The 14949-nt window shown below is 34.3% G+C and overlaps 1 pseudogene across 1 annotated transcript; it reads right to left on the minus strand.

Moving 5' to 3' along the window:
- Nucleotides 1–10755: 10755 nt before the first annotated feature.
- Nucleotides 10756–14484, minus strand: LOC125837752 (ACT domain-containing protein ACR4-like; annotated as a pseudogene). The gene is made up of 8 exons (XR_007443537.1): nucleotides 14322–14484; nucleotides 13542–13614; nucleotides 13399–13444; nucleotides 13205–13319; nucleotides 12802–12869; nucleotides 12112–12705; nucleotides 11912–12016; nucleotides 10756–11264 (listed from the first exon to the last, which is right to left on the minus strand). The product of XR_007443537.1 is annotated as an ACT domain-containing protein ACR4-like (transcript).
- Nucleotides 14485–14949: the final 465 nt, after the last annotated feature.

The raw sequence follows: 14949 nt of genomic DNA on the forward strand, positions 1-14949 counted from the left end.
GGCATAAACATTGGATCGGGTACCACGTACCGGTACGCTAACAGTTTGGGTGTGGGTTCCATGAGAGGACTATTGGATTGGATTCCGTGAGAGGACCATTGAATTGTGTTGTGTATATACTTGTGATGATAACATTCAAATCTAATGATGATTGATATTGGAAGACTGTATGTTGCTCTAAATTGATAACCAATGTGTATTATTGAGAACGTGAGATGCTACATTGATCCTGAAAAGATGACTAATATTGTATATGTTCGGTATTTGCATGTTTATAATGTTGTGGTTACTTGCATATGTTTTACTTATTGGGATAGTCGTGTGATCCTACAAGTACACTGTGGTTGTGTATTGATACTACACTTGTTTATTCTTTATTGAGTACATGACATCTTCAGGCGGCTATTGATAGACCTCAGCTAAATGACTTTTGAGTGTGATCGGATTCAAAGGTGAGCTTGTTCTTTTAGGCTGCCATGGATCTTTCTTGTTTAAGTCCACTCTTTTTGGATTCATACTATTTGTTTAAGGTGTTGTTTAGTTTCGGGGTTGTACCCCTTATTCTTAGACTTGTCTTTAGTAGAGTTCTGATACAATGACTTTCAGGTTCTAGGGGTTGTTCTTCCGCATTAGTTTGGCTAGTTTATTTAAACCTTTGGAGTTTATGGGGGCTCCGATTAATCATATAGTTATTTAAAACTGCTTCAGTAGCTTTAAATGTGTATTACTTTGGTTAAGTTGATTAGTTTGGCTGTAGTTTTGGTTCTCCCACCGGAGGGTTAGTGTGGGTGCCACTCATAACGGTCTGGGTCGTGACAAAGTTGGTATCAGAGCCCTAGGTTCGTTGATCTCATTATACCAAAATGATTCTAGTAGAGTCTTGCGAAACGGTACAAAGATGTCCGTATTTTTCTTCGAGAGGCTATAGGACTTTAGGAAAAACTAACTTATTTCTACTCATTTGTCCTATGACTTGAATCTAATTGGTATCTGGGTGATACAAATTAGTATCTCTCCTCCTTCACTCTATGGTTCGAACTAGAGCAACAAAAGTGGTAACACCATCACTAGCAAGAGAGGATAAGTATAGACTACCGACAGTTGAATAGGGTCACCATTCGGAACAAGTATCTGTTGCCTCAGATAGATGATCTTTTGACCAGTTATAGGGTGCATTAGTTTTCTCTAAGATTGATCTAAGGTCTGTCTATCATCAGATAAAGATTAGGCCCGAGGATATACTAAAAACGACATTTAGGACCCGATATAGGCACTATGAATTTCTAGTTATGTCGTTTGGGTTGACAAATGCGCCTACAACTTTCATGAGTTTGATGAATGGGTGTTCAAACCCTTTCTTGATTCGTTTTTGATAGTGTCTATTAATGACATTTTGTTTTATTCGAAAAGTGAGGAAGAGCATGCCGACCATCTTCGTATTATTCTAGATGTTCTTGGGGAAACAAAAGTGGTATGCAAAATTTTCTAAGTGTGAGTTTTGGTTGATTTCGGTTGCCTTTTTGGGGCATGTAGTTTCAAGGTAAGGGGTAATGATAGATCCCCAAAACATTGAAGTAGTCAGGAATTGGGTCCGACCTAGTTTTGTGACTGAAATTAGGAATTTTGTGGGGCTCGCTAGCTACTATCGTCCCTTGTGAAGGGATTAAAGTCAGATTTGCAGATTCAAGTTTATAGGTGACAACATTCAAGAAGTTTTGGTAAGGAACGAGTTGGATTGTGTATCGTTGGATCGAATGGTGGTAGACTTCAATTGTCCTAGCTAAGAGGATCATCCTAAACTGCCCGGTAAAGCTGAAAACTTTTAGGAATCTTAGGGGAGAGAAAAACCCCAGAAAAACTTAGCGCCTTGGTACTGTTTTTGTCGGAGCCGCTGGGGTGAAATAATATCACCAGCGTGAGGCCGCCAGGGAGGAAATTCCCTGCCATAGCGGGATAGGGTGAGACAGAACCTCAACCATGTCTCATCTGTTTTTCCTAGGTCATTTTATAGGCCCGAATCGAATTCGAACTAACCCCAGCAAGTCAAGCAGTGCAGCCAGACAGAGAGGTTGCCCGTCAAGATGACATGGCTCAATTTATGCCTTTTCCGGGTAAGGCCAAGGCTGAGGGTCTGATGCAGTGATCATAAGTACTATTATTATTTGTGATCGGATGGCTAAGGTGTTATTGATCCGGGTTTTACTTATTCTTTTGTGTCTGTGCGATTTGCCTCAGAATTTGATATGATTTGTGATATACTTGATGCTCCCATCCATGTTTCTACCCTAGTTGAAAAGTCAGTCATAGTCACCCAGATATATCGTGTTGTCCTGTTGTGTTTATGGATTTTCAGATTTGGATTAATTTGGTTATGCTAGATATAACTGACTTAATATAATCTTAGGCATGACTTGGTTGTCCCCCTATTAAGTTGTCCTTAATTGTAATGCTAAGACGGTAACTCTAGAGATCCCGTCTAGGGAAAGGTTAGAGTGGGAAAGAGGTACAAGCCTAAGTCAGCTAAGGTCATATCTTTCGTGCGGGGTAGGAAATTGGTGGGCATGATTGTTTGGCGTAATTGGCTCATATTCGGGATGTTGAAGTCGAATCCCCCCTCTATTGGGTCCATTTATGTGGTGTCAGAATTGAGAGAGCTTAAAGCTCAAATCCAGGAGCTTCTGGATTAAGGTTTCATCCCTCATAGTGCTTCCCCGTGGGGTGTTCATGTCTTGTTTGTTAAAAAGAAGGATGGTAGTATAGGGACTGATGATTTTATATTAAGCTATAAATGAGTGGATTGATACCGGAATGACAAGCGTATGAATAAAGAAAGTCCCATTAAGAATACTTGGGTGGAGGAAATTGAAGTATCTAGTAAGAATGTGCGTATAAAACCGGGTTAGTCCTTTGGATTTGATGAGTCTACCTGAGTTTAAGGTGTCATGTTGATGAAAAGGTTGACTTCGTAGTGATAGTCAAGGTTGACTGAGCGTAATGGTAATAAGAGTTCGTGATGAATTGTGACGGGATGCAAATATATAATGAGATTGGTGGTTAAGCAAAATTTGTATAGTAATTACGGCTTGCGAGTATCCAGGGTCGTGATTTTCTAATAATTGGTGAGTAACGTGGGTGTATGGAAAGTTTAAGAGATGGTGGGATACCACTCGAATAGAATTTTAAAGAGCTAGAGTTATAATGAAGAAAAATATAGTGGGATGTAGTACAACCTTTAAAGAGAGGCGAGAGCAAGAATATTTTATTGATTGTAAAAGCTAAAGAGATATCTTCAGAGGGATATATAATTGTGTTCAGAGACATGTGATCTCATTTGTTTTGCTGTGTCTATGGTAATAGTATCACAAGTCCATCAGATTGGTTAAAAACTATTTGAAAGGACTTGAGAAAGGAGTGTACATACATTAGCTCGAGTGTGATGATAAGTGCTTTGTTTTTTAGTTTAGTAATGAGTGCAGTTGAAATTTTAGTGAAAAGATATTGTAAGATCAATGGAGATAAGATCAATGATAAGCGAAGATCCATGATTTCATAAAAATCTTCAAGGTATAAGCTAATGTTGATAGATAAGGGGATTGTGTTATACAATTGAGTTTACAATTCAGATTTTTCATTGTAAGTCTACATTCGTGGTGATATATTTTTATCAAGGTATGAAATTGTAAGGTGAGAAATGATCAATTGTATCAGGTATTGAAGCTTTGAAAGGATTTACACTTGGCTTGAGTCGTAAAGTTTATTACTTTTGATTGTTAAAGTATCTAAGAAAGGTTTTCATTTAAAAGTGTTGGTTAGAGTAAGGTAATGGTCGGAGTGTTCATGATGGTTGTTAGTAATTAGAGTGTGAACCTTAGTGGAATGACATGAAGAGTATGTAGAGTCAACTGAATGGAAATGACTGGTATCGACTCTTCAGAGGAAAACCTTTGGTGTTATTCAATACTTATTCTGTAAATTCTTATGTGACCATCTATTTCATTTTGTACATGATTGTGAGTAGGAGTCGCTAGCTATGCTCACGTGTGTTTTCACTTTTGTGGGTGGATCCCTAGTGGTGGATCAAGTGTATTGATCCTGTGATGTTCTCTTGGTTGAGTGTGATGATTAGGAAGATTTGGTTATTTTAGAGGACATATTTGGTGTTGTCTTGGAGTTTTTAAAGTACTGCAGTAGTTCTACATGTACCATTTGCTTATGAGAATTTATAGAAGAACTACCATGCGTATCTATGGTTGTTCGACAATCTTAACATTCATATAGTCTCGAGGTCATGTATTGATTGTGTGTGGTTGAATGTGGGGATCATTGGGTCCAATTCTACTGTTCTTAAGAGGTAATCTACAATTACTAAATCTAGCATTTCAATAGTGTTGTTAGAGGGTTTGTATGCTTGGATATATCCCTCGATGAGTATCTGATGTTTAAAGATCAAATGTTTATAACTTAAGCTCATGGGAATTTATGTTGTGAGCTAGAGATGTTGATAAGAACTATGATTGTTTGGGTATTATGAATGTGTGTTGGTTGGTTCAGGTTCATTTCTAATCGTGAAGAGTATGGATTTGAAATTTTATCATGTTTAATTGAGAAAGGATTCATCCTGATGTTTGTGTCAAAGTCCTTGATAACATGTTACAGACATGTGTACGATCAATTTTGGTGGTTATTGGGAATAACTTTGTTGTTAGTTAAGTGTACACACAACAATAATTATCACTCGAGTATTGTGATGACTTCATTGAGGCATTGTATGTGAGGATGTGTAGGTATTCAATAGGTTGGTCTGGGGACCAAGGATATAAAGTCAGTGAAGGTTTAATGGAAGCATCGTCCGATTGAGGAAGCTACTTGGGAAACCGAAAAGGACATGTGAGACAAGTATCCCAAGTAATTCGACGATTTAGATACTACTCTACCCTTACTCCAGCCAGTCTTTCCTAGTTGATCACTCAGGGACGAGTGATGGGTAAATTGATATCTATTGTAACGATCTGATTTCGTTGTTAGGAAAAAGCCAATGGGGAAAGAGTTAGACCAGAAAAACTTTTTCGTAGTAACTTGAGATTTCCTAGTCTAGTCAACATTTGGATGAAATTAGAGTCATTGAGGTCCATGAAAATCTGGTAACAAATGAGAGATCTATTAATGATTTTGATTACATGAGTAGATAACTAAGACGTTAAGGAACCGTACGACTTTACATAATTGAATTCGGGTGAGTAAAACTCCCGAAACTGATCTTAGCATGAAAGGTATTTTCTGAGTGTCATGGGATGAAGGTGTGTTGTGAAATGGGGGGTTTGGAATTCTTAAATTTTCTCACTGGTTCCGTGCAAGCCGCTGTAGCGGAATCATTCCCGCCAGGGAAAGACCGCTGTAGCGGGATTAGGCCCGCTATGGCGGGGCAGACGCGACTTAAATCAGAAATAAACCCCAAAAACATTTTATTCTGTACTTTTCAACTTTGAGAGCTATGGAACGACCCCAGGGGTTTTCTTGACAATTTTCCACCATTCTTGATGCTAAAGGTAAGGTTTTAACTCCCCAAATCCATTTTTCGATCCGTAGAATGTAATCAAATGGGTAATTAACGATGGAGAGGGTTTTGATCTGGGAATTATGGTGGAAAATCCCCTAATCTGGGTATGGGGATCATGGGTTTGGTCTAGGGTTATTGAGTTCGTTATAATTCAGATAATTAGACCTTTGATTGATGATACTTGCGTTAATTGTATATTTTTAGACCACGAACAAGCGGAAAGAATCCGGAAGGGAAGATTCAAGTTCCTTAGGGGATTCAAGCCTGGATTTGAGGTACGTGATGGTTGTGATTTCATGTTGGTGTGATATATGTTTGTAGTTGCTCACTATAATGCATGTATGTATGCAAATGTTGCATTATTGATCACCCTAATTGTAAATGAGGATAATTGAATAATTGTATGCCATGAATCACCTCTTGTTGTATAATTGTGAGAATATACATTGTGATTGTGGTTTGTTGAATGGATCAGGTGTTATATTTCGACACACTAACTTGGATCGGTTGCCAGGTTCCGACATAAACATTGGATCGGTTGCCACGTTCTGACATAAACATTGGATCGGGTATCACGTACCGATACGCTAACAGTTTGGGTGTGGGTTCCATGAGTGGATCATTGAATTGGGTTCCGTGAGAGGACCATTGAATTGTGTTGTGTATCTACTTGTGATGATTATGTTCATATCTAATGATAATTGATATTGGAAGACTATATGTTGCTCTAAATTGATAACCAATGTGTATTATTGAGAACGTAGGATGCTACATTGATCCTGAAAACATAACTAATATTGTATATGTTCGATATTTGCATGTTTATAATGTTGTGGTTACTTGCATATGTTTCACTTACTGGATACCCGTGTGATCCTACCAGTACACTGTGGTTGTGTACTGATACTGCACTTGCTTTTTCTTTATTGAGTATAGAGCATCTTCAGGCGGCTATTGATAGACCTCAGCTAAGTGACTTTTGAGCGTGACCGGATTCAAGGGTGAGCCAATTCTTTCAGGCTGCCATGGATCTTTCTTGTTTAAGCCCACTCTTTTCGGACTTAGACTATTTGTTTATGGTGTTGTTTAGTTTCGGGGTTGTACCCCAGATTCTTAGACTTGTCTTTAGTCGAGTTCTGGTACAATGTCTTTTAGGTTCTAGGGGTTGTTCTTCCGCATTAGTTTGACTAGTTTATTTAAACCTTTGGAGTTTATGGGGACTCCCTATTAATCACATAGTTAATTAAACCTGCTTCCGTAACTTTAAATGTGTATTACTTTGGTTAAATTGATTAGTTGGGCTGTAGTTTTGGTTCTCGCAAATGAGGGTTAGTGTGTGTGTCACTCACGACGGTTTGGATCGTGACAAATATGCATACATTCTATTATTTTCGGACTCTACTAATTAAATTATGTTATTATTTTACTATAACTTATAGTATCTTTTATTTAATTTTAAATATATAAATTTTATAATTAAAATTAAAAAGTCCATTTGTTAGATTCGAACATATCATGTATTGAAGCAGAGGGAATAATAGAATAACTAGATGCAATCAACAAGAGTTGTGTTAGAGTGGTAATTAAGTACTCCTTAATTCTTATCCAGAGATTTTATATTCGAGTCTTACTGGTTCCGGAGTCGTCTATGTTAGAAGTCGCTTTATCCTTTAAATGTGAGTTTTCTTGACGTAATTTTAAATTTAATCAAATTCCAATATGACAAATATCGGATGAAAAAAAAAACTTAGACTAAAATGAATAGTAGTTTTAAGGAGATGATTATTTTTTATTTTAAAAAGTTGAATCACGTTCATGGCTGTTCCAATACCATGTGATAGAGAGCAATCACAAAAATTTAAAAATAATGTTAATATATATTTAATTGTGTGGATATTTCATTCAATGATTCTATAGCATACATGTATCTAATTAAGGCATCACTTAAGTTTTATATCTAACTATGATTTGTATATTCTCTAAAAAGATATTCTTCATATTTGTTGGAAGACACACTCCAACACACTTGAAAGAAGATAAATCATCTCTCCTAGTACATTTCTTGTCTAAGAGATCTTATTTTATATTATTTTATTTGCTATTAATTTAAAACACACTATTAGCATGATATTCTAATCAACTACATATTTCAATTTCTCCTATCCGTAAGGTATGCATACTAATAACTCTTTTTATACTGTGAAATTTCGTTTACATAATCCTACACATATGTATAATATAGATATCGTATGCTCAATATCTTGTAGTTTCAAAAATTCATGTTATACTAAGTTTTATTGGTTTTCTCCGTATCATAAGTTAGTCAATGACTCGGCTTTAAATTTGTTTTAAATAATCTTATCTGCAACTTATTTTATGTATTTAATTAGTCAATATAAGTGATTTCATCTGTTAAAGTCTAATGAGAAGATATATGAGTAAAATAAAAAGTAGATAATTTGCTTTATGTTGCTTGTGTGCTAATTAAAAGGGAATAGTACTATATGTCTATTTGCAAATTGTTTTTTGAATTATTGTAGACAACATTGATAAGAAAATAAATAAAATGTATCATTACGTAAGACAATCATAATCATGACGGCATATATTGGATTTCCAGACAAGAACAAAATTTGTGTAATTCAAACATACGAAGTTGCCCAAATTCCTTTTAATGAAAAGAGTAAATATAAAATGATTTAATAATGACAAGACAAGACCATGGTGTCGAAAGTTGAATGGATGATAAAATTGCTCATACAATAGCAAATTTAAACTCTTTTCTTATTATATATTTGATTGATTTGGTTAGAAAGAGAAACATATCAGTAAGAATATAATAACATATTAGATCTGAATGCGCCGATCATTTAGAAATTCTTCAAGCTCTAGCATATGAGACAATTTGAAAGAGATTCGTATTCCATCAACAAGATATATACTCATTTATTCAGTAATGAACCATTCATAACATTAATATCTGTCTTCCTAAGTTATTCAGTAATTCCTTTTGGTGATCACTTTGTTCTAGCCGATCTTAGTATAGGTATTTTTCTTTTATGAATTGTCATTTTAAGTATTGGTCATGTTAGAGACTTTTAATATCAAGGTATGAATCAAATAATAAATACTTTTTTTTAGGTGGTCTATATGTAGCTGCCTAATCAATTAATTATGAAATATCATTATTTAAAGTACTTATAAATTTTGTTTATATTAAATAACTAATAATTAATAGGTGTTTTAAATTTACAGTAGGTAAAATGTTAGTATCTTATATATAATTTGAAAAAAGTTGATTCAAGTTAATGAAATGTTAGTCATATGTTCCAATATAATATCTTGGCTCTTATTGTAAAAAAGAATTAGGTAGATAGTAAACTTTAAGTAGCTTAATTTAAAATTCTATAATATCAAACAAAGTTATAAAATAGATACTAATTTCAAGTCTTTGTAATATAAAAATTATAATTCTCGTCTAGAGTGACATAATGCCTTAAATTCTTCTTTATATATATATATATATATATATATATATATATATATATATATATATATATATATATATATTTTCACATTATATATGAATATTATTTTCATAATTAGGATCAATCATGCACAAGTTGAAGAGGGGAATTGAATTTCCTTTTTTGGTTAGATAGGAGTGCCACTCTAGAAAGAGGTCTCCATTCCTCTCCTCATTCCACTTATTCTTTCACCATTTTAGAATGTCTTTTCTTAGTTGTGTACATTAGATATTCAAATAACAACAATTTCCTTTCCTTTCGGCATTGTTTGGTCAAAAGGAAAATCAATTGGATCACTTTTCCATTTGTGATTTATTTTCTCTACTATTTCTAGGATAGGACTTTTTTAAAATTTTGCAAAAGTGTTACTCCATGGGGATGTAGATGGGAGAAAGAGAACAATGATGTCACAATGAGGGGCTCCAACTCTATCCATCCATCTTTTTTAGTCTCTCAAATTATTCAAAAAAAAAAAAAAAGGAAGTGAAATTAATCTTTTTATGATCAATTTTGTCAACATCAATGTATTTAAAAGACGATCAATAGATGACCATTTACCGCCACATCATTCATAAATTCATTAAATGAGTTTAAAATTGAGGGGTATTAAAAATAAGGATAATATGAAATCTAAAGGTGGCCATCGAAGATATTTGGAGGCTATTTGATGAACGGAGAATAATTTTATACTATTTTCAATAGTTTAATGATATTTTAGATTATTTTTTTCTGTTTTTATCTTTTCAATGAGAAAAAAGAAGCTAGCATGCTCCAATCATAAAAGTAGAAGGAATCCAATTAATCCACGACAACCCAACTAAACTAACTCGTTTTTTATGCTAAGCTCATTTATTAATGATGACCAAAATCAAAAGTGACAAGCCGCCTTGTCAAAGGTGGATGACTCCACTTATTAAGGAAAACAATTAATGTGATTAATGACATTGTCTTTTATAACATTTTTTAAATATAATGTTTAACCAAGAAAATGACAAAAATCATCACACATGTTTGAGGATAAGCTTAAAATAATTTTAATTTTTAAGTATGTTTAGTCTCCAATTAGATATTTAACAATTTATGTTTATTAGATTCGATGAAAATAGTGGTTAGAAAGATTTAAACACGTAACACAAAAAACTACACTAAACATTAAAAAGATATAAAATAATAATAATAAAAAGCTACATCTTCGTAAACTTAAATATGAGTTTCTTGTTTTTATTCTTGTCATTATTTCTGTCAAATTTAACGAACATAAATTGTTTAAAAATTTGACAAAAACAAAAAGTGTTATGACCAAAACTATTGTGTGCATATTTATAGGACTATATCGAACCTACCGACAAGTACTAAGGGACCATATTTGTCCTTTTTCTCATGTTTAATCCCTCCAATTAATGTTCTTTAAAACTATAGAAAATATCGAAATCAAGTCAAACATGAAGGGCCACATTTGACTGTACAGTTGAGACATATTAAAAGCAAAAAAGAGTAAAAAGGGCATTTGATTAAACTAGTCAAACTAGCTTATAAACACGTTTTAGCGTATTAGCGAACCATCGTGGTGTTGAACCATAACCAATAGACAAAGCTAAACGATCACGAAAATATATTAAAAACAAAAGAGTAAAAGGGCACTTGACTAAAGCTTATAAGCTGATCAAACTGATTGGGTCAACATGGTATTGAACCATAACCAATGAACATAGCAAAACGATCATGAAAACATATTTACAGACAAATGACATGCCTTTAAACCTAGCAAGAACCAATGTAGGTTTGATGATGCAGAGGGGATCAAATGTACACACGACGAGGACTAGATCGAGTGTCTTTCAAGAATACGACCTAACCAACCCGAAATTACAAAAGGATCTAGACTTGAATAGACCACCAAAAAGAAACCTGGTTGGAGATTCTTGTGGAACTGGATTTAACTTTGCAATGTTGCCTTTCACACTAAGAATCGTCTGTCCGATTGTCTGACGAACGGATTCTATGATCTTAGCATCAACAGGATATCCTGATGAATCGCGAACGTAGAATATATTAACAGCTTTGCCAGCTCTAGTTGTCACTTCTGCTCTGGTGACGGTGAGGCTGTTCTCGCGGAAGATCCTAGTAACATCGGAGAGTAGTCCTACTCTGTCCGTGGTACATAGTTCTAGTTTCAATCCCTGGAAAGACAAGAGAAAAAAACGAAAATCGATGTTCGATTAAAACATAATCCAAAGCCTACAAGACAAGAACATGACATTATAGGACTCCAATATTTTCTTCCAAGAGGATATTTCCAAATCTATCTGACATCACTGAGGCAATAAATTAGAATTGTAAGACATCATCAGACAACTAATAGACAAATAGATAGCCAGAAGCATGCACTAGACAAGCTAAGAGAGACACCTTTACTCTAATAAATAAAATATACTTCAATGTTTGTCTTTTCTCCTATAGTTTCTTGTCCTTCGATATCTGTTATTATCAGACTGTGGACGCTCTATCTTCCCAAACCTCACTTTGTGAGATAACATTGTATGTGTTGTATTGAAGACAAAACAGAAAGAAAAGAACCTATTTTGCATCGTTCAAAATCGTACTCTCTTGAAATTCTAAATCAACGAATTAGGCAAAAATATCATCTCCAAAAGGATCTGGAAACAGAATTTGATCGACATAGACAAGGTAAAGGATATAAGTTGACACCAGTGAATTGAAGAACCAATTACATCTACCAATTTCGCACGAAAAAGCTATCTAGAGCTGAATAAATGTCGAATAACGGATCTAAGAAGATTTTAGGAAGTGAATCACTAGTGCTAACCTCAGATACCCTTCTTTCTATAGCTGCTTCAAGACATTGAATCACTCGTTGTCGTTCTGCATCTGATTTCACCGGGGAACCATCTATATGTCTTATGCAGTACTCCTTCAATGAGAACAGAGTTTATAGTTTTAGTTCACAAATTTTCCGGGAAAAAATACAATGCTAGAACTTGCGAAACGAATAGGAAATTCTAGTACCTGTTGGGCTACTGGTCCTTCAGCATCAACATTACCATGGAAAACCACATACTGCATATCGGTCAATGTACAAATTGTATCAAATAGAAGCTTTGGTCTATCCTTGCACCGGATTGTCACAACGGAGTAGTCCTTGTCGTGCCAATTAACGACACTCACATTAGGCCTCTCTTATTCATCCAACACTTCACCAGCAGCACGTTCATAGTCTCGGTCTGCAAACATTAGCTGGTGAAGCCTTCTCTCGGTATGAGAGACCCCGTCAGATACTATTGTTTTTGCATCCCTTAATTTATTGCTACATCTAAGTACATTGCACAAAAGTTGCTTCATCATAGACAACCTTTCCGGATCTTTAATTGTACCTCCCGTTTCCTCATCCTTAACTTGCATTATAGCTGCTGCTCGGGTGTTATGAGTCCACACCTCAGCATTAACCACATTGCATTTGAGATTCGTGAGGACAGCGCTCACCTCAGACAATAGCCCCGGTCTATCACTTCCGATTAACTCAATTGAAGTGTAGTCCATTCCTGTAGTAACTCCAACTGATCGTCTCATTGATGACGCGAAACTAGAATCCGGACCAAGAGACTGAAAATGACAACCACAAAAAACAAAATTCAGTAGCTTTTCCACACCAATGCAAAAGAACAAGTGCCTAGCTTTTGCACACAGGATAAAACTCACCTTCATGATATAATCCAACATCGCTTCGTCTGTAATCTTGTTCCCTTCTTGATTAGTCACATTGAAAACTGCCAAAAGAGTATCAACTTACAAATCACCCCTTAAAAGATGAGGTAAATTCCATTTTCAAAGTGAAAGGAACAAATGCTAGATGTTGCTCAGACTCTCCAAAAATGCACTACTTTTAGAGGATCTAACACACACCCGTCGACACATTTTTGAAGAGTCCGAGCAACACAAGTGTCATAAATTCCCTTTTCAAAGTGAAAGGAACAAACGCCAGATGTTGCTCACACTCCAAAAATGCACTACTTTTGGAGAATCTGACACACATCTGTCAACACATTTTTCAAGAATCTGAGCGACAAAGGATGAAATGAAAAGTAAAGATAGAGATGATTACCATCCATGAACCATCCACCATCAGATGAAATATAAGCCTTAGTGATAACAAGATTAAGATCAGTTAAAACTTGTACCACCTCTAAAAGTATTCCATGTTTGTTAGCACTATCCACCTAGAAAGTTAAACAAAATTATAAAAGATCCCCTTTTTCACTAGCAATAAAACAACAAAGAACCTAAACTCACACAAACCTGTATAACAGTAGCATTTTTGCAAGAATCATTGTCAATCACCACTCTAACATAAAGACAATGAAACATAATGTAAATGCAAAGCCTTACTAATAATAAATCATTAAAAGTTTAAAAAAACCAACAAATTGAAGAAATAGTACCTTGGTGGATTCATTCTTCTTATGAATTTTTCATATTCATCATCCATTATGTTCTGAGAATAGCTAACTGTAGCTTTAGAAACAAAAAGATAAAAACACAAACAGAGAGAATCAGCATTACCAACCAAGAATGTAAAGCAAGTAATTTTTAAGCAAAGGGGGAAAATTAAATTTGACCAATCATTTAAGACTAGAATGAGTAAGAATAACCAAATAATACCAAAGAAGGGCTAATTAAGAAGGCTAAAAGGTATTTGTACACTGTACCTATATTTGGGTGTGTGTGTTGGTGGGGCTATATGTTTATGCAGGGACGGAGCGAAGTGGGGTTCGTGGATTCGAACAATTCAGTAGCTTTTCGTACACCATATATATGAATATTAACTTATGAATTCCTAACAAAACTGATTTACGATTCAATGAAAATTAAAGAGAAGGAAATTTAGAACCTCAAACTCTTAATACTGGTTCGGCCTCTGTGTTTATTTATGTGTGTGGAAACCATAGACATCAAAAGCTCAATAATGTTAACAGCTCAAAAAAACACAAACAAAATCAGTAGTTGGAGACACCAAACAAACAGACAACTAAACAAATCTACCAAATTACACAAACCATAAACACAAAGCTAAGAAAAAAAAAATCAAGAAAATTCAAGATTGACCCATTAACACAAAAACACTCATGTATTGAAATTAACAAAAACAAACTCAAGATAACAACTTTTACCCACCCACACCAAAACCCCCATGGAACAGAAGGAGAAAAAATGGTAAGTACCCATTACAATTTCTTGAAGATTCTTGAATTGGGTCACCAAGATTTTCTTGAATCTCTCAAAACACAGAGAAAAAGAGAAAGACAAGAGGATTGTGGTGGTCTTATGACAGGATCTCTCCCAACTACATGGTAACTGAATCTTGACAGCCCCCACTATAAATAAAATACTAAAATAGTAGTCTACTAGTAAAATTTACTAATTTACCAAAAATATTACTTTCAATATATAGTTAATTTTTATGATACAATTTCCTTTTTAGTTGATCAAAAGAAAGAAAGATATTTTTCTATAATTAAAAAGAATTTACTTTTAAAAATCTCTTTTTCTCTTTAATTAAATAATTTATAGTCATATAAATATCTAAAACTTATTTAGAATCATAATTTTTTTAAAAAAAATTACTTAAATTTTATATTAAGTCAAACAATTCTACTTATATTAAGAGGAAAACAGTATATGTATTTACCTTATATGCAACAGGGACTCGGGGACCAAAATTTTTATTGCCAAGAATTTCAAGTTCTTAAATACTAGAAAAACTAGTTTTTGGACACTTGAGAAATATTTGGGAACTTTAAAAAATTCAAAAATTATCTCAAACTTTTATATTTTATAAAAAAAAATACA

Source organism: Solanum verrucosum, unplaced genomic scaffold, assembly GCF_900185275.1.
Source record: "Solanum verrucosum unplaced genomic scaffold, falcon-dt-bn FXZP01000091.1, whole genome shotgun sequence".
In the NCBI taxonomy this organism is placed as follows: Eukaryota; Viridiplantae; Streptophyta; class Magnoliopsida; order Solanales; family Solanaceae; genus Solanum; species Solanum verrucosum.